The 20,649-nt window shown below is 36.6% G+C and overlaps 1 pseudogene; it reads left to right on the top strand.

The window, feature by feature from the left end:
- Positions 1 to 18,934, top strand: part of LOC101822572 — a 54,623-nt pseudogene extending 35,689 nt beyond the window's left edge.
- The last annotated feature ends 1,715 nt before the right edge of the window (positions 18,935 to 20,649 follow it).

The following is a 20,649-nucleotide window of genomic DNA, read 5'->3' as shown; positions in this document are numbered from 1 at the left end:
TTTGCTACAGGGATTCTGCTTCCTGCTTTGAGTTGTCTTGATTTCCACTGTGATAGACTGTGACCTAGAAGCAGTGCACTGAAATAAAATGGAATCCTGAGATTCGCAGGCAAATGGATGACACTAGAAGAAACCATCCTGAGTGAGGTAACCCAGTCACAAAAAGAGAAACATGGCATGTACTCTCTCATATATGGATTTTAGACATAGATCTGGGGAGGGCCAGCCTACAATCCCATGGCCAGAGAGTCTGGGAAACAGAAACTTCATTTAGTGGCTGATCGAAGAATAGGCAGACTCCCTTGGTTAAGTACTGAGCTGAACTCAAGAAAGCCAGTAACAGAGAGGGAGGACTGATGACCAAAGGGATTAAGATTGGGCTGGTTTAACCCCCAGAAACAGCTGACCTGACAAAGGTTAACTCTTGATTCCCAGGCATCAGCCTGGGAATCCAGGATGGGACTGATCAAGACCCCCTGAATGTGAGTGTCAGTGAGGAGGCCTAGGTAATCTATTGAGCCTTGGGCAGTGGATCAGTACCCATCCCAAGTATACACATGGACTTTGGACTCCCATCCAACAATGTGAGGTGCACTCTCACCCTGACCTCTTGGGGAAGGGTCTAGGCCCTGCCCTATATGAAATGACAGACTATGGAAACCCCCATGGAGGGCCTCACCCTCCCTGGGGAAATGTGGGGATAATGGGGGGGGTTGGGGGGAGGGCATGGGAGGAGGGGAGGGAAAGGAAGAGGGACCTGGAACTGTCTTGTGAAACAACCTTGTTTCTTATCTAAATTTAAACTGAAAAATAAATTTAAAAAAAAGAAAGAAAGATCTGAAGACAAAAAAAAACTTTTCCTCAAAAATTGTTATCACACCAACAGAAAAGGACATAAAATACCAAGTTTTTTCTTGCTATTCTGAATCTGAATCTGATAACATATATTATATATATACATATATATCAATCATATAAGTATATATCTTATGCATACTGTGAATTATTCCTATGGTAGCATAAATTAATGTTTTTCTTGTAATAGTTATCTAAGATAAACATGAAAGAAATGAACAACTGAAAAATATACTTTAAGAAATTGAATAAAGAGTTCTAAAAAAATTCAACCACCATGGTAAAGTATGCTTCCTCCCTGAGGTGCAGGGATGGTTTCAACATATGAAAATATGCCACTGTAATCCACCATATAAGCAAGCTTTAAGAAAAAAAATCATATGATAATATCACTAGATGTCAAGAAAGTCTTTGACAAAATCTAACACCCCTTCAAGATAAAGGTGTTGGAGAGATCAGAGATGCATGGAACATACCTAAACATAATAAAAACAATATACAATAAGTCTATAGCCAATATCAAATTCACTGGACAGAAGCTAAAATGATTCCACTAATATCAGGAACAAGACAAGACTATCCACTTTCACCATAACTATTCAATGTAGTAGTATAAGTTGTAGTTTGAGCAATAAGACAACAAAAGGAGATCAAGGAGATACAAATTGGAAAGATAGAAGTCAAAATGTCACTATTTGCAGATAATATGATAGTATATTTAAGTGACCTGAAAAATTCTAACAGCTGATAATCATCCTTGATAATGTGGCAGGATATAAGATTAACTAAAACAATCAGTAGCCCCTCTATATACAAATGAGAATTAAACTGTGAAATAAACCATAGATACAACACAATTTACAATATTCAAAAATGATAAAAAATATCTTGGGATAACTGTAACCAAAAAGTAAAGACCTGTATGGCAAGAACTTCAAGTCCTTGAAGAAAGAAATTAAAAAGATATCAGAAAATTTAAAGATTTCTCATGCTATTGGATATGTAGGTTTTACATAGTAAAAATGGCAAACTTACCAAAAGAAATCTACAAATTCAATGCAATCTCCATCAAAATCCCAACACTATTCTTCACAGACCTTGAAAGAACAATGTTCAACTTTGCATGGAAAAACAAAAAAAATCCCAGGAAAACTACAACAATCCTGTACAATAAAGGAATTTCCTGAGGCATCACCATCCCTGACTTGAAGGTCTACTATAGAGCTATAATAATAAATACAGTTTGGTATTGGCATAATGACAGACATGTAGATCAATGGAATCAGCCACTGATATAAATCCACACACAATCAATGACTGATTTTTGACAAAGAAGCCAAAATTACACAATGGAAAAAAAAACATCTGCAACAAATGGTGCTAGCATAACTGGATGTTGACATGTAGAAGAATGCAAATTGATTCATACTTATCTCCATGCATAAAACTCAAGACCAAGTGGATCAAAGACCTGAATATGAATCCAGTTACACTGAACATGATAGAAGAGAATGTGGAAAGTAGCCTTGAACACATTGGTACTAGAGACTACTTTCTGAGTATAGCAGCAGTATCACAGACACTGAGATCGACAATTAATTAATGGGACCTACTGAAACTGGAAAGCTTCTGTAAGGCAAAGGACACTGTCAAAAAGACAAAATGGCAGCCTACACAGTGGGAAAAAGGTTTACTAATTTCACATCTGTCAGAGAGCTGATCTCCAAAATACATGAAGAACACAAGAAACTAGACTTCAAAATGCCAAATAATCCAATTTTTAAAATGAGATACAGACCTAAACAAAAATTCTCAAAAGAAGAATCTCAAATGGTCAAAATACAATTAAGGAATTGTTCAACATCCTTAGTCATCAGGGAAATGTAAATCAAAAAAACATCTGAGATACTATCCCATACCAGTCAGAATGGCTAAGATCAAAAATACTGATGACAGAACCTTCACCCAGTAACTGATGGAAGCAGATACACAGACCCAAAGATAAGTACTGGGCTGAGCTATAAAAGTCCATTTGAAGAAAGGGGGAGGGATTATATGTTGGGCCCCAGGCCCCACGGGGTCTCTGTGAGCCACTGGTCAGTCAACAAGTCCATCCTGTTTTCCATTCTAAGTCCATCCTGTTTTCTAGTCCTGGCTTCCTGCCCTGGCCTTGACCCTCTGACATCAACATCCAGCAGGAGGAAAACATGCTCTCTTCTAGCTGGGGTTTTCCCACTGTGCTGTAAACCTGTATATAAAGCTCCTCCCTCCTATAAGAGAGAGACCTCTTAACACTTGCAATGAAGACACACACACACACACACACACACACACACACACACACACACTCCTGGCAATAAAGGCAGCACATGCATTCTCTTAGTACAAACAGCTGGACGTCTTGTCTTTCTTTTCCTGATACCTTGGACTTGCTTATGGCACAGGTGCTGCAATTATATGAGCAAAAGGGATCAGGATCATGATGGTGGCTGGGTTTTAGTGGTGCATGCTTTAATCCCAGCACTTGGGAGGCAAAGGCAGTCGGATCTATGTGAGTTCAGGGCCAGCCTGGTCTGTAGACCAAATGTCAAATGTCAGAACAGGTTCTAAAGATACACAGAGTCTGTCTTGAGGGAAAAAAACAGCAACAACAACAAAAGTCATGATGAGAAAAGCCAGAGCCAGTTGATCTGAGCTAGTGGGAGATCACAGATTCTACACCAAAAGCTAGGGAGCCTGCATGGGACTTAACCAGGTCTTGTGCATGTGTGACATTTGTGTAGCTTTTGCTGGCTTTTTAGAACCTAAAGGGGATGCCTGGCTTGACGTTGATGCAGGGGTGTGGAGCTTGATCCTGCCTCAATTTTAATATGTCATGGTTTGTTGACTCCTATGGGAGGCCAGCCCTTTCTGAAGAATGAATGAGGTGTGGGGGAGATGTGGTGGAGGTAGTAGGAGGAGAAGATGGAGGGGAAACGGTGGCTGATGTGTAAAATAAATAAAGCAATTTACTAAAAAGAAGTTTTGAGATAGATTAAAATAGGAAGAAAAGTGAATTATTTCAGATTCAGTCATACTAATAAACCAGAAATTTCCAGTTCCTCCTATACTCATTTAAGTCAAACTAATTTTTAAATCTAAACATCATATTTATTTTAAACTTCTTTTGTTTCTCTTTTTTCCTGGTGAGCCTAGAATTCTGAACTATTTTACCGTTTTTTGCCATAGACGTTTCAGATAACCTGCCACTGTCAGTAGGCTTGATTCCATGAAGAACTCTAGTTGCCGTTGTGATTAATAACAAGTTTCTCTGTAGACATTTTCTGTAAATTTCATGATGAATTGCAGTTACAAATTTTCATTGCATTTTAATATCTGATACACTGATGTTTATAAAATAAAAGGTCAATTCAATAGTTGAAAGTAGTTGTAATCGTAGGGCTAGTAAACAAACACTTGTTAAAATACAGAATGAATAGAAAAAAATCGTCCTGTAAAGATCATAAAGTTGAACAGCAGAATGTGTCTAATTGCCCTATTTCTTTAAAAGGCCATGAACTTTGTTCCATTTTGTAAATGCCACAGTTACAATCTCATATATAGAAATGTTTCTAATGCACCGTAGTGAAGATAGGGGTTCAAAAAAGGTTAGAAGCAGAACAGAATGAGTCCTTATTTACCAAATATCTGCTGAAAAGGAATGGAGGAAAGTGTGATTTAAGATGCTGGCAAGGAGTAAATAGAAATGTTTTGCAAGAAAAAATAATTTAAAATTATTCATGACTCTAGAGTGATCTGATTTTGTGTTGAAATTTTGACAATGTTCACATTTATTTTTGTTCTCGATAGAGGAATAAATTATTTTCAAGATGTCTTAAGAACTTTGTTGTACTTAGAGTTTTCTCTTTTCAATATTAAGAATAATTTTCCTCAAAAATTTTGTTTTAGAGTGTAAAAAAGCAAGAAACTATTTCTAATGCCAGTGTGTAGCTCTACTGTGATTAAGTTAAAATACAATATTTATAAAAGACTGCACTTGATTATTTTAATTATGTGTTTTTTTTCAATTTCAGTCTCATATTAGGGATCGTTATACAAAATCTGACAATAAGTAACAATGTAGTTAGTATGTTCTGAAAAAGGTATTTAACAGATCAATTCAAAAATTATTTAAACATTTAGAGTACCATAGCTGATTTTAGTTTGTAATTTCTATTTGGCTAGAGCCTCCACTTTGCAATGCTACTTATTAGCTTAAAAATTATCTAAATAAGAAAGATAAGGTCAACAGTGATATTGAACTCTACAAACATCTGTTGAGTTACATAAACCCTGTTATGCAATGTGCTTATTGAACTCATATTGTATTAACAAAATAACTAATAATGTATTAATCCTTTAATTTCAGAATTCTCTATTCTGAACATTGAAGAGGATGATTACTCCTTATGTGAACGCTTGAGATGAGAAGAACTTTGTATTTCTGTCTTATTAGACTTTAGAAAATTTAATATGCATAGTAGACAATTGGGAAATGTGACTCAAGTATAAAAAAATAACCCATGTGTGTTTTTCGTTAACTTTATTATAGTTTTCATCTTACATGAACCCCCACTAACCGGCAGTAAAATTGGGAGATAGGATATGATGAGATCTTTAGAATCTGTTAACCAGTGGGAGGATGTCACATCATAGAGACACTCTCTTAGGGAACTGAACCTCTTCTCTCTTTTCAATACCATATTTGACAGGGTGACCTGCATCCTCCATGTCATGCACCAAACATGTTGTGCCTCTTCACTACAGACCCAGCTGAATCCAACATATAATGGAATAAAAATATGATCTGAAAAAAACTTTATATTTTTAAGTTATTTATTTCAAGTATATTGTTCAAAACAATTACCCGAGATCTCATTAATAGTGAAACAGATGATTTGGCTTGGAAGTGCATGATTATATTTGCTAAGTTACCAGTTGTACTGAAGGACAGCAATCAGAAAACTGATGATATCCAGTAACCTGTTATAATAATTCTGTTCTTTCAAATTCATGTAAGTTGAATCAGATCACATATAACCATTTAAAACTGATGTTCTTTTTTCTTCTCATAATATGGTGGGGTTTTCCAAGTTGTTTATATCATTATTTCTTTGCTATATTTCTAAGTTATAATCTATTGGAACAATTGCCAGTTTGATTTATTTACCTGTTTAAAGACATCTAATTTTATTCCATCTTTGATAAATATCTATAATCATGAATGTCTATTGCCTATGTGAAGACAAATTTTCACTTATTCCATATCAATTGCCATGAGAACAATTACCAAGTCATGTAATATGTGTTGAACTTTGTAAGAAATTGCTAAATCTTCTTGGCCAACATAATTTTGTCATCAACCAGTGATATAGAATAGTTTCCATCATTTTGTTCCCCTGATAGTACATGAATTGTCATATTTTATAATAGATATTTTAATTATGCAAAATATTGAGTATATCTTAATATAGCACGTGAAGACTTGTTTAACCATTGGAAAAATGGGTTGCTTCTCTACAATTTATGCTTGTAATATTTTTATGTTGCTAGATATGTCTTTTGTCAGAGATGTGACTGTTAAATGGTCCTTGTAACAATTAGTATGCTTCGTTTTTTTCACTATGTAAAACCTGGCAGAGTGTGCTACAACTCCAATCTTGTTATTTCACAATCTTAGTTCCTTATATTTCTATATTCATGGTAGAATCAGTCAAATTTTCTCTCCAAATAATTTGGGGGCACTTTGAATGGAAATGTGTGAAGTTTGTAGGTTAGTCTGGAAACACCATATCTTTAGGGTATCAAGTCAACAAGATTTTAAATATATTTATTTTACTTTAATTTTCAGAATTACATATGACATATACCTAAAGGCACACTCCAAGGAAACTAATGCCTTCAACCATAACATACCAATGGTCTATTAAAATTTTAAATATAACAATTAATTGGCATAATAATGCAATCAGTGAGAGCTTTCAATTAGTTTCTAGGGCTCCCCACATCTGAACTTACTGCTCCTTAACACATTAGAATTTAAGGGATATTCTCAACCCAAACCATGAAATGATCCTTTGAGCAATTGTGATAAGGGCAGAGAAGAAGTAAGCTATACATATAAACTTGTTCTTTGTAGATACTACGGAAGTAGTCATGAGTACTCTGTTGTAACAAATATTGTGACAAAGAATACGCTAATGATGTCTTAATTAAAATGATTATTAGCTCATTGACAACTCTGAAAAATCTGTTCTTATTATACAGCCCCAAAAGACATATCTGAATTTTTACAGTGTCCTAAGGCTTTATGGACAGTACAACACAAGAATGATAAATAGTTTATCTTCCAGACAATATTTGGAATGATTCACAGTCTTTAATTACTACATATAGTAAAATACTCTAAGATATAAGCATTTAAGGTACACTATTAACTACTAAGTGGGAAATCCTGTGGGGAATATTATAATAGCTTATCTGTGAAGGAAATCAGAGTGATAAGGGACGAGGATATTAATATGTATAATAAGAAAAACAAGTTGTCATCTTAAACACTCAGAATAATATAGTACTGAAGGATAAACCCTTAAAAGCAAGAGATTTAATGACTTATAGAAGCTCAAGTCTTTCAATCCTGAGTCACCCCAACTTTCTAGTACAGCATTTTGCAGCCACTGCGGCTAAGGCTAAATCAAAGAAATGCTTTGCACAAGCATTTCCTGAGTATTGGTGGTGTCTACAGGAAGATAACTAATTTTTCAAGTACACACTGGGCAAGATGTGGTAGCATGGATACCTCTATCAAGGTTTCAAGTATGGATCAAAATCACTCAGAACTAAGGAAAGTACTTGTCACAAAAATGGAACCACTACAAAGAGTTCTTATTAGACTATACCTAACAGAAATGTTGGAACATGTTTGAGACCCTCAAAACCACCCTGACTGCCCCCCCCACAAATATATTGAAGCTATTGGTCTGGAATAGGACCATCTTGGAAACTCCAGGCACTTGGAACACCACATAACATCAACTTCTAATAAACACAAGCACCCATCTTCACCCAGTGTGAGCTTTCAGGTGCTGTTATTCTCATATTTCCTGTTTACATTAGGCATATTTCCTTTAGTAGGAATGTATCCTTTACTTTTTAAATATTTTATTTACAATATTTTAGAATTTAAACCAATTTTGTTATCGTTAGTTAAATTACTTGAATATATTTCAAAATATAAAATTCCACTTCATTAAAAATTAGGAAATACTATGAATAGAGAAAGCATCAGTTTGATAAACAGTTTCTCCATGACCACGTGTGTGTGTGCAGGGACATGGAGGGAGTTAGGGGGTATGCATGTGCTGTGTCCCCCAACCTTGTAAAATCTCTTAGGTGTAACCATACCAGTGTGAAAAATGCAGTGTCCCTGGTAGGGGGTTTGCTATGGTATGGTAAATTAAATCCTTCCTGAATCACGCCCCAACAGATACTCCCATTGAGACTACAACCCTATCTTGTCTCACTTCCTGCTTCTCCTTTTATTATAGCAGCGTTCTCATTTGACAGCCAGGAAGTATGTTCTGCTGCATACAGAATCTTTGTAAGGATGACTTTAGAGTCTTCTGGTTCTCCGGGAAAAGGAAATATATTCTACAGGATTCATGAAATGAGGCCAAACATTATTGCTGTTGCCATAGCTTCCTTCTTTTTTTTAATTGAAATTTGAATTCTTTTCATACCATATGCTGTGACTGTGGTTTACCCTGCCCCCAGTACTCTTAGCTCCTCTTCAAACTACCTCCCATTTGGATCCTCATCATTTCTGTTTCTCTTTGGGAAAGAAATATCATTTAAACAATGAATAAAATAGCCTTCCAGACCCCACCTTCCAGTATCCCCAGCTTCAGGTGAGCTTAGGTCCCCCTGGGACCACCCCTCTGTCATCCATCACCCACTCTCTCAATATTCTGGGGCCTCCTCCTGGTATACAGAGGACCCGCCCACACAGGAAAGGCATCAGTCCTTCCAGAATCCACTGTCTGGCATCCCCAGCCTCAGGTTAGCTTGGGTCCCCTTGGGAATCCTCCTCTGCCCATCACTCACTCCCTCAATCTTCCCAGGCCCACAATCTGCATCCAGAGGACCCACACACACAGGAAAGGCATCAGTCATTCCAGACCCCACCCTCCAAAATCCAAAGCTTCAGGTGAGCTTGGGTCCCCATGGGACCACCCCCTGCCGCCCATCATCCATTCCCTCAATATTCTGGGGGCCCACTCCTGGCATCCAGAGGGTCACACACACATGAAAGGCTTCAGTCCATCCAGACCACACCCTCCAGCATCTCAGCTTCAGTTTCAGGAAAGACAGAGACCAGTGGAGACAGAAATACCCCACCTGCACCCACTGGAAGAAGAGATGGGAAGAAGACAGAATAACATCTCACTCAGCAATAGAAAGACAAACATGCTCCACCAGAATCTAGAGACAAAACGCCAGCAAGACCTGAAAAGCACAACATAGATGACACAGAATAGACAGACCTTAAAAATTATTTTATGAAGATGATAAAGACCTTCAAATAGGAAACAAGTAAATCCCTTAAAGAAATAGAAGAAAAAACAACCAAAAATACATGAAGTGGAGGAAAAGACAAACCAAAAAATTCAAGAAATAAATCTCTTAAAGAACCTAAAGAGTACCAAGAAGAAAACAACCAAACAAATGAAGGAAACAACTCAAACAGTTGCAGGGATGGTTCAACATTAGAAAATCTATCAATGTAATTCACCATATAAACAAACTGTGAAAGAAAAACCACATGATCATGTCACTAGATGCTGAAAAAGCCTTTGACAAAATCCAGCACCCCTTCATGATAAAGGTACTGGAGAGATCAGGGATAATACGAACATACCTGAACATAATAAAAGCAATATACAGTAAACCAACAGCTAACATCAAACTAAATGGAGAGAAACTCAACACGATTCCTCTAAAATCAGGAACAAGATAAGGCTGTCCACTCTTTCCATATCTCTTCAATATTGTACTTCAAGGTCTAGCTAGAGCAATAAGACAACAAAAGGAGAGATCAAGGGGATACAAATAGGATAAGAAGAAGTCAACCTTTCACTATTTGCAGATAGCTGAGAAAGAAATGAGAGAAACATAACCCTTTACAATAGCCATAAACAGCATCAATAAGCAGGGATAACATTAACCAAAGAAGTGAAATACCTGTATATCAAGAACTTTGAGTCTCTAAAGAAAGAAATCAAGAGGATACCAGAAAATGGAAAGATCTCCCATACCCTTGGATTGGTAGGGTCAACATAATAAAAATGGCAATCTTGCCAAAAGCAGTCTACAGATTCAATACAATCCCTATCAAAATTCCAGCACAATTCTTCACAGACCTTTAAAGAACAATAATCAATTTTATATGGAAAATAAAAAAACAGGATAGCCAAAACAACCCTATGCAATAAAGGAACTTCAGGAGGCATCAGCATACCTAACTTCAAGCTCTATTACAGAGCTATAGTCCTGAGAACAGCTTGGTGTTGGCACAAAAATAAACAGGTAGACCAATGGAATTGAATTGAAAACCCTAATTTTAACCCACACACCTATGAACACATGATTTTTCACAAAGAAGCTAAAATTATACAAAGGAAAAAAGAAGGTGTCTTCAACAAATGGTGCTGGCATTACTGGATATAGGCATGCAGATGAATGCAGATAGATCTATGTCTATCATCTTGCACAAAACTTAACTCCAAATGGATCAAAGACCTCAACATAAATCCAATCACACTGAAACTCTTAGAAGAGAAAGTGGGAGATACTCTTCAACGAATTGGTACAGGAGACTGCTTCTTCAACATAACACCAGGAACACAGACACTGAGATTGACAATTAACAAATAGGACCTCCTGAAACTAAGAAGCTTCTGTAAGGCAAAGGATACCATCAATAATATAAAAGGGTAGCCCACAGAATGGGAAAAAATATTCACTAACCCCATATCTGACAGAGGGCTGATCTCCAAAATTTACAAACAACTCATGAAGCAAGTCCCCACAACACTTACAGGACAAAATAGAGAATTCTCAAAAGGGGAGTCTAAAATGCCTGAAAGACACTTAAGAAAGTGCTCAACATCCTTAGCCATCAGGTAAATGCAAATCAAAACAACTCTGAAACATCATCAGAATGGCTAAAATCAAAATCACCAAAGACAATTCATACTGGAGAGGATGTGGAGAGAGGGAATCACTCCTCAATTGCTGGTAGGAGTTCCAACTCGTACAACCACTTTGAAAATCATTATGGAGATTCCTCAGGAAAACGGGAATCAATATACCACAAGACCAGCAATTCCACTCTTAGGCCTATTTCCAAAAGATCCACATTCATATAACAAGGACATCTGTTCCACTATGTTCATAGCAGGATTATTTGTAATAGCAGAACCTGGAAGCAACCTAGATGCCCCTCAATGAAGAGTGACTAGAGAAAATGTGGCACATTTACAAAATGGAGTACTACTCAGCGGAAAAAAACAATGGAATCTTGAAACTCACAAGCAAATGGATGGCACTTAAAGAAACCATCCTGAGTGAGGTAACCCAGTCAAAAAAAGACAAACATAGTATGTACTCACTCATATATGGATTTTAGACATGGATCAGGATAGTGCCAGTCTGCATTTCCACTGACAGAAATTCTGGGAAACAGAAAAGAACCTAAAAGAAATATGCATGGTTCCCCAGAGAAGTGGAATGAGGCAAGATCTCCTGAAAAGATTGGGAACACGGCAGGGGGTGGGGGATAGTGGGAGCTGGGAAGAAGATAGGGGAAGAAGAGGAAGAGAGAGTGGGGTAATGGGGGAACAGTTAGGTTGAGTAGGGGGTAGAAGAGGGGGAAAACAGGATGAGAAATACCATAATAGAGGGAGTCATAGGTTTGAAGAGAGATCTGGTACCAGTGAGACCTCTAGTGATCTAAATGGATGATACCAACTGGCAAGCTAAGCAATAGTGGAGAGACCACCTTAAATGCCCATTCCTGATATTGAACTTGACTTCTACTTTATATGCCATCCTAGAATCTTCATCCAGTGACTGATGGAAGCAGAGGCAAACACCCACAGTTAAACACTGAACAGAACCCATGGAACCCAGTGAAAGAGAGAGAGGAGTAATAAGCAAATTGGCAAAGAATGGGTTGGCAAAACTGGCAGAGATAGCTGATCTGAACAATGAGGAGCTCTTGGACCCCAGACTGACAGCTGGGAGTCCAGCATGGGACTGATCTGGAACCCCCCCCTGAGTGTGAGAATCAGTGAGGAGGCCTGGGCATCCCATGGGGCCCTGGGCAGTAGATCAGTATTTATCCCTGGCATACAAATGGATTTCGTCTGTCTGTAACACAAAGAGGGATGATCTCTCAGCCTGGACTCTTAGGGGAGTGCCTGGACCCTGCCCTGAGCGAAATGACAGATTGTGGATATCCCCTATGTGGAAGGAAGTGGCTATAGGGTGGGAGGTTGGGGGGAAGGAGAAAGGTGTGGGAGGAGGGGAGGGAGAGGGAACTGGGATTGACATGTGAAGCAAGCTATTTAAAATTAAAGCAATAAAAAAGAATGAATAAAGTAACGTAGGATAAAACAAAAACAAGCAAATTGTAATAGGATAAAATAAACAGACAGAAAAAAAGACCCCCCCCCAGAAAATGCCCAAGAAACACTTATGTTTTTCTAACTCACATGAATACCCTAAAATATTATCACTAGAACTTTTATCTAAGCCTTGTTTTAGTTATATTTCAAATCTTGTGCTTTCATTTTATTTAGTTTTTAATTTTCTTGAGCATTTTTACTGACAAATAAGTTGAATTGTGTGCTGTTTCATTTCCATGTGTTTTGAAATCCTTTTTTGTTATTGATATATTTCATTACAATTCTAACATGATTTAAATTACTTCAGTTCTTTTATATGAAGGTCTAGTTTATAAATCATAAGGTGATTTAGAGTGTTGATTGTCCTGAAAATACATGAAAACAAAGTTTAACTTGCTGTTCAAAAGTGGATTTATTAAAATCAATTTGATTCTGTTAGTTGGAAGAATTAATTATTCTTTCCTTTCTGATACCCTGCTTGCCATTTTTATCATTTAAAAAAGAAGTTTGAAGTCTTCAACCATAAATATGAATCTATCTATAAATTTATTTGTTTAATGTGTTTCCAAATTCTATTGTTTAATTCATACTTATTTCTACTTCCTTCATGATTACAATTGCCTTACTATTTTGACAATATATGATATTCTTTCTGCTCTTATCCCATTTATTAGGAGTCATTTGTTATTAATACCACCATCACAACCTTGCTATGGATGGTCTTAATGTGATTTATATTTTTCCAAACTTTTAACATGGTGTGTACACAGAATTGTGCATATGTGCATGTGTGTGCACATGCAGAGCAAAAGTGCAATTTCTCAAGTGGTTTCACTCCTTCCAACATGGTGGTTGCAAGCAATGAACTCAGGTTGTCAAGCTTGGTTCTCATTGCTCACCTGTTGTGGAAGTCCTGTGTATATGTCAATAAATTACTGCTGGCCAATAGGAATCTAGATAGGTGGGGCTAGGAATCTAGGAGGATTCTGGGAAGGAGAAACACAGGAGAGTCAAGATGTAATGCCATGGGGTTAGGAAGCCCGGAACCATTCTCCGGTAAGAGACATACTTAGATTAACAATTATGGGGTAATTACTTAAGTCAGAGCTAGCCAGTAAGAAACAAGCAAGGCCAACAGCTTCATAATTCATATAGTCTCCTGTGTGTTTATTTGGGACTGATACGGCTCTAGAACCAGGCTGGCAGGAAAGCGGCTCTGGAACCAGGCTGGCGGGAAGGCTTCTCTCAAGGAAAAATCGTCTCTTAACACTCGCCCCCCCTCCTTTAACTTTAACCTCCCAATATCATCAGCTTTGAAGAGATTTTCAAGGGCGTGAGTTTGAATTATTTTTAGATATGAATTAAGAAAACCCTTATTGGCAACTGAAGAGATTGTTTACTGATTAAGATCACTGGATGCTCTCCATCATGTTCCAGGTTTGTTTCTCATCACGGATATGACATATCAAAATTGTAACTCAAGTCCTAAGGTATCTGTTGTCCTCTTCTGGATTCTATGAAGTCCTTATCATATTCCATACACCTTCACGGTCACATGTGTTACTCAACATACCTAGCTTTATTGATAATGTATTGTTTCTGGCTTAAAAAAGATGTATTCTTTGAAATTTTCATACACACACACACACGTACACACACCACATCTCCTTCCCAACTTCAAGTTCTGTTTTTTTCTAATTTCGTAAAACTCATTGAATACAATGGAGTTTATCCATATGCACATTTGTATTGGGCCATCTAATGGGATATTAGTAACCTAACAGTGACCACACCCCTAAAGATGAATGACTTTCCTTCCACCAGTAGCCATAAACTACCAACAGCTCCATAGCTAGTGATAGTGTACGGTAAACCACTCCCTCCAATCCATGATAGAATTTTTAATTGACTTGATCTTGTGCAAGCAATGTTTCTTTCTTATATTTGACAAATATTCACATTAGAAATACATTTGCTAAATGTTTACATATTCTTGAGTGTTTAATGTCCAATAATGTGTTTATATATGTATGTCCATGTTTTCTGTCTGTCTTCATTTCCTTCTGCTTTTTATAGATCCATCAATCTCAATTTTCTTAACAGATGTATCTTTTAAAACCATGTGTGTATTGTTTACGCAACTGCTGTTTTTGTGCAAACATATTGTTTTATCTTGCCTTTTCCATTTTTAGATTTAAGGTAGGTTTTCTCAACATCTTTGTTGTATAAATATTTGAAATTTCTTTGCATATGATTACAGAAATAATTATACAATTTATTGAAAGTCCTAAGTACTGCTAAAAATCTTTCCAATGGTCTGGATCATGGGACACCATAGAGCATATTTTAGGAACACAAAACTCTGTAAGTAGTATAATGTCAAATTCAACATATTAATCACAACTGCTTCATTCTTCCTCTAACCTACCCACAGTTTGGAATTATTGTCATCTCATATGATTGAAGAGCAGTACACTTATTTGTTTGTATAGTGAACATTTATACCACTGATACCATCAATGTCTGATAAATTACTGTCCTAGAGATTTAACCACTAACCTACTCTGTACTTCAATATTCAATATTCTTATTTTCAATTATCTCTATTATTCCAACATGTTTTCAGTGTGTTTCTCCACAGTTCTGTGTGTCCTGTGTTTTTATTATTCATTTGGAAATGACTAATAAGAGTTATGTGATGTAGTGATAGGAACCTTAAGAGTAATATGATGATTTTTCTTAACAGTTTTAATTTCTACTTTGGCTATATTCTCAACGGAAAGTTCAAGAGGCCAAGGACTGTGAGTATTCTGAGCAGGATATACATATTAACTCTTTTATGAAGTATACTGCTGCAAGATAATAAATAAAAGTAGATATTGCCTAAGGTACAACTCATTTGGATGTAAAACATTTTCTGAAATGTTAGCAATAATACATGGTACTTCATTTTTCTTTGTACAATTTATGCTATTCAGCACATACTAATGGCAAATATTGGATAAAACAGCCCAATAGTGTTGTCTTTAAAAAGGCAGACTATTTTTTAGAATCAGTTTCTTACCTACTTTCTCTCTTGAATTTTAAGAATTCAACAAGTGTGTTCAAGCTAAAGTTTCATACATTCTAAGTTAAATGTGAGTCTTGCCTACCAGGCAATTTTCCATAATGGTAAGAAATCTCTCTGCCCACACTCTGCCAAAACACTCTGGAGTTTGCATATATTTTGCTTGAAATTATCCTATTTGCTTAACAATTACCCAAAATATTCCACTGTGTAATTCCTGACTCATTCCTAGAGTGTAACTCATAGATGAATCACATCACAACTGGTTTACTCTGAAAATAACAAATCACAACAAAACAACATCGATATATCTTCACATACTTGCAAGCAATGTTGTAATACTGAAAACTCATCTCTTGATTCAAACACTGACAACTCAAAGGCAGGGCTCCTACCTAAAAATGGATTGATTCTAAGCTTGAAAAATGCACACTGAATTTCCTAGATCCCTGTCCGATCACAGCAAAGAAAAGAAGCTCATTTGAGATGATACAGCAAATCTGAGGAACCTCATTCACAAATAATGATGGTTCAAATATTAGGTTTGCTTTCCCTGCCTCCTTCAGTTGTATGAGAAAAGTACAACTCTGTATATTAAGTAAGTCTAGAAAAGGCAAAGATGGGATGGCCTCTACTTTTAAAATATGGAGTGATATATTGACCCTGAAGGAGAGAAGAATGTCCAACATTTGCTTCTTTCCTGAGTCTCAATTTATTTAATGACTTGAGATTCTGTAATATTGTGCATTTCACCTCACTAATTCATCTCTTTGTTTTCAAAACAAACCTGCTTTTAAGTCTATATTAAGCCACGTGTAGTCACTGATCTTGCAAGGACTATTTTTCTCCAAAGAACTCACTTCAACAGGATAGTAAAATTAAGGAACAGCATTGAGAATTGTAGGTAGTGAGGAAGCATGGGGATTACATGGGCTGATACAAGCATGTGCTGCAGAAATGGGAATAGCAGGTTGAAATTGAACATGGGAAAATTTAGTCTGAATGTCAGGAAAAGTTGTCAACTCACAAATTTAATTAGGTAGTGGAATAGCTTCCCAGAAGAAATGGCAGAAATTTATTGCTGGAGCTATTTAAAATTGGCCTGGAAAAAGCACTAGGGAATACACAGAGGGCGCAATCACTCACGGATTCTCGAGGATTGATATAGAGAGCAATTGGGCTTTTGCATTTCTAATTCTCATGACCATTATTCCAGCACTTCTCTTTACAATGATAAGTACGTCCGTTTTACAAGTATAACCCTGAAAATCTGAACATTATACTATTCCATAGGGATATCCACAACCACTTTTTAAGAAAGGGTTGCAAGTATATTCTTATTTACTGCACTAAAGACTCAACTGTTCTTCCTTTATTCCTTCCTCCTTTGTATTATTGTGCAAGAAAAGATCCCAGGAGATTTCTGGTATTTTTCTCTCTCATCTTTATAAGACGAATATTCTTTATTTATTATTTCAATTTTGGCTTTTTGGACTAGTAATCAGTTCTTTCAATGTCTTGTCTACTTTTCATTTTCTGTCTGAATAAAGAACCACAAAGGACTTCTTTCTCTTTAGCTCTCTTGTAAAACAACTGGCTATGCCCATAATCAGTTCATTCAGAATACTATTTTAGTATTTCTTTTTTTTCTATTCAATCTCAGGTGAGAAAAAGAGTTTGAAACTTGATAAAATTATTGATAGCCATTTTCCAGTGATCCTTGATAGCCAAGACTGTAATTCTGATTTCTATGAGCTATTAAGTTATTTTGCATGGGTAAACTACATGCTGTGTACACATGTTTCTTGGTCATATCCAATAGGCCTCAAGTAAATTTTACTTGGTTGGACTCATTGATAGTGTGAGTATATTCTGATCACTAAGCAGCATATCAAATGAGATACTGCAACATAATAATAACAGCAACAATATTCTAGTAAGCATTTATCTCCTCTGACTAGACTTTATCTGAGCTCTTTTGTAATGTAAAGTAGTATATCCCCATTTGTATATGCATTTTCCTTTTAATAATAGTGAACACAACATCCTGTCCCCAAATAGAACATATTCTCTTGGAATGTTCCTCAGAATGGGACGCTGGGGACCCTACCAGCATTTGCTCCTCAGTTCTTTCTCCTACCCATTGCCATATCCAGCAGACCCACTCCCTCCTGTGCAAGGAACCTACTGCCCCTGTCACTATTTTCCTACTAATAACCAGCACTGACCCCTGGATGAGAAGGTGTTAACATCGCTCACCAAATTGGGACTCCAGGCAAGGGCATCCTGTTTGTAGATGAATCTACAAGAAGCATTACCAAGAGGCTGAAATCCATTGACAGTGAGTGATAACACCGAGGAGGATAGGTGCTTCTACCACCAGTTGCTGATCAAGTGAATCCCTCGATTGGGTGGGAGGGGTGAGGGAGAAAGGGGGTAGTCCTCTTCCAAGAGACACTGTATCAGAAGGCAGATGATGAATGTCCCTTCCCCCAAGTTATCAAGTCCATGCACAGTGTCTCGGGCATTAAGGTAGATGATAGAATGCTTCCCCTGGCAGGAACCAATGGAAAGACCACCACCTAAGTGCTGTAATGGGCGTTTGAATGCTGTGTATAAGAAGAATGGCACTGACTTTACCAAGAGGCATTGTGGGCTAAACATTGGGGAACATACACACTCAGCTCTTGCCATCATCAAAAATGCCAATGTTCTGACTTGTTACAACAGCATCTGTCAGCAGAATAGCATTATATCCATTGGGGAGCTTGAAATCCTCCCTGAAAGAAAACATGACTGGAAGTACTTTCAGTATGAAACTAAGAAGGTACTGACTGATATCTACCAGATTGGGTAGACAACTGTGTCAATCTGGAAGACACATTGCTGAAACCCAATATGTTCACCTCTGGTCGTGCTAGCACCCAGAAATTTTCTAGTGAGGAGATTGCAATGACAACTGTCACACTTTATTGAACACTGTCCCCTGATATTCTTGGGGTCACTCTCATGTCTTGAGGGCAGAGTAAGGAAGAAGAATCCATCAACCTTGATTCTATCAATAAGTGACCACTGCTAAAGCAATAGACATTCTCTTATGACTAAGCCCTGCAGGCCTCTGCTCTAAAGGCTGTGGTAAAGATGAAGGAGAACCTGAAGGCTGCTCAAGAGGAGTACATCAAACAAGCCCTGGGCAGCAGCCTCATTTGTCAAGGAAATTATACCTCAGTGGTCAGGCCAGGCCATAGCCAGTGACTTTCTCTTCATCTATAACAATGCCTGCTAAGCTTAGGTGACCTAGGGTTGCCCCATCAATACTCCAGGCCCCTGCTTACCCACTTGTTATTGAAGAGGGGCCATAAGACTCTTACCCATCACTCTTTCTGCCCTTGAGACTGATGCGTGTTTTTGTTGGTGAATGCTAATTTTGCAGTCTCTTTAATCTCACTGCCAAGAAACAACTGTTTAAGGGGGCAAACCAATAAACAAAGCCAAACCAAACTTAATCCCTATCAACAAATTAGGTTCTTTTATTGAAATCATAATAAATCATCACAGAATTAAGTATATATAGCTAATATCATTCACAAAAGCATCTTGTTCAGGATCACACAGTAATTTTGTGAATTAAACTAGGAATGCAGATGATTTGGTATCATTAAGCATGTTTCCTAAATAACTACAATGAAATGATCATTGTCAATGACCAAAGTTGTTCTGGGTGGACAACAATGACTTTTGTGATCTTAAGATTTTGAGAACTTTCAGAAGAAGTGCCAATGAATTATGTCACAGTGATGATACATGCTCTAAGGATATGTACGGAGAAACAAAAGTTGCCTTTTGTGATTTATTATTCCCTAATTATTTTAGTATTTGACATTTTAATTCTGTAAATTCACTTTTTCTCACATACTTTATTTTTCCATGTCAACAAGTGGTTTAAGGGAATAGCAATGTAGTTAATTCATCCGACACTAATTGCTAATAACCAATGAGTAATGATTTAGTGTAATCCTTTCTCATAGTTTCAAAATACCAACCAAAATAACTGCTCTTTTACTTAAAAATTTCAAGCATTTTAACAATTTTCCAAAATGTAAATATGCCACTAGCCAATAATTCTTTTCAAACAAAAATAGCCTTAATACTTTATTAAGTATTTCTCATATTAATTGGAGACAATAGATCAGTTATTACGTGTGAATTTCCTGTATAATATCATAGGTAGAAATGAACAAGTTTGGCCTAGTCTAGTAAGTACTTTGCAGAGAGAATCATCAGTTTTGTTCTGCCTCTTATTTCCATTCTTTTAATTATTAATGATATTCTAATATATACCATATTATTATTTTTAAGAGCAGAGTTGTATTGCTTACACCATAATTATTATATAATTTACATTCAGAATACCTGTTTATAATCTATGTTATTAATATACTGAAGTTATAGAATATCTAAACATAGTAAACCAAATATGCTTCATCCTCAAATTTGATACTGCTATACAGTGAATTTTCTAAGCTTTTTTTAATCAGCAGAAAGTGTTAGAAGTAATATAAGTCTAAGGGGAAAAAACTAATTAGCAATAATGATATAGGTTGAAAGCATACCTTAAAGCTGTTTCTGTTTCTGTCAATAGCAAAGGAAACAATAATATCAAATGATGAAGGTAGCTTTGAGGGCTTGAACACTTTGCACCAGAAGCAAACAGATAATGCTAATTGGATAGTTAGAGACAAGAAATCAGTAAAGAAACCTCTAACAAGAAATTTACATGGAATAATTTTCTTCTTTTGGTCATGTGTTTGCTAGCCCAGGTAACTCTCAAGGGTTGGCATGAATCGACACTCAAATTCAAAATAGCTGAAGATACTAACTTAAAACCTGACTAAAGTAAAGAATGGTTGTGAATATTCATTTCCATTTACTATTATGTGAATATTCAAATTTCCTTTTTCTCAATATATTTTTAAATTAGAATCATGCTTGCTTCACATG

This window comes from Mesocricetus auratus, unplaced genomic scaffold, assembly GCF_017639785.1.
Source record: "Mesocricetus auratus isolate SY011 unplaced genomic scaffold, BCM_Maur_2.0 Super-Scaffold_100003, whole genome shotgun sequence".
In the NCBI taxonomy this organism is placed as follows: domain Eukaryota; kingdom Metazoa; phylum Chordata; class Mammalia; order Rodentia; family Cricetidae; genus Mesocricetus; species Mesocricetus auratus.
The sequence above is the reverse complement of the archived record's forward strand: the minus strand, read 5'-3'. Positions and strand labels throughout refer to the sequence as shown.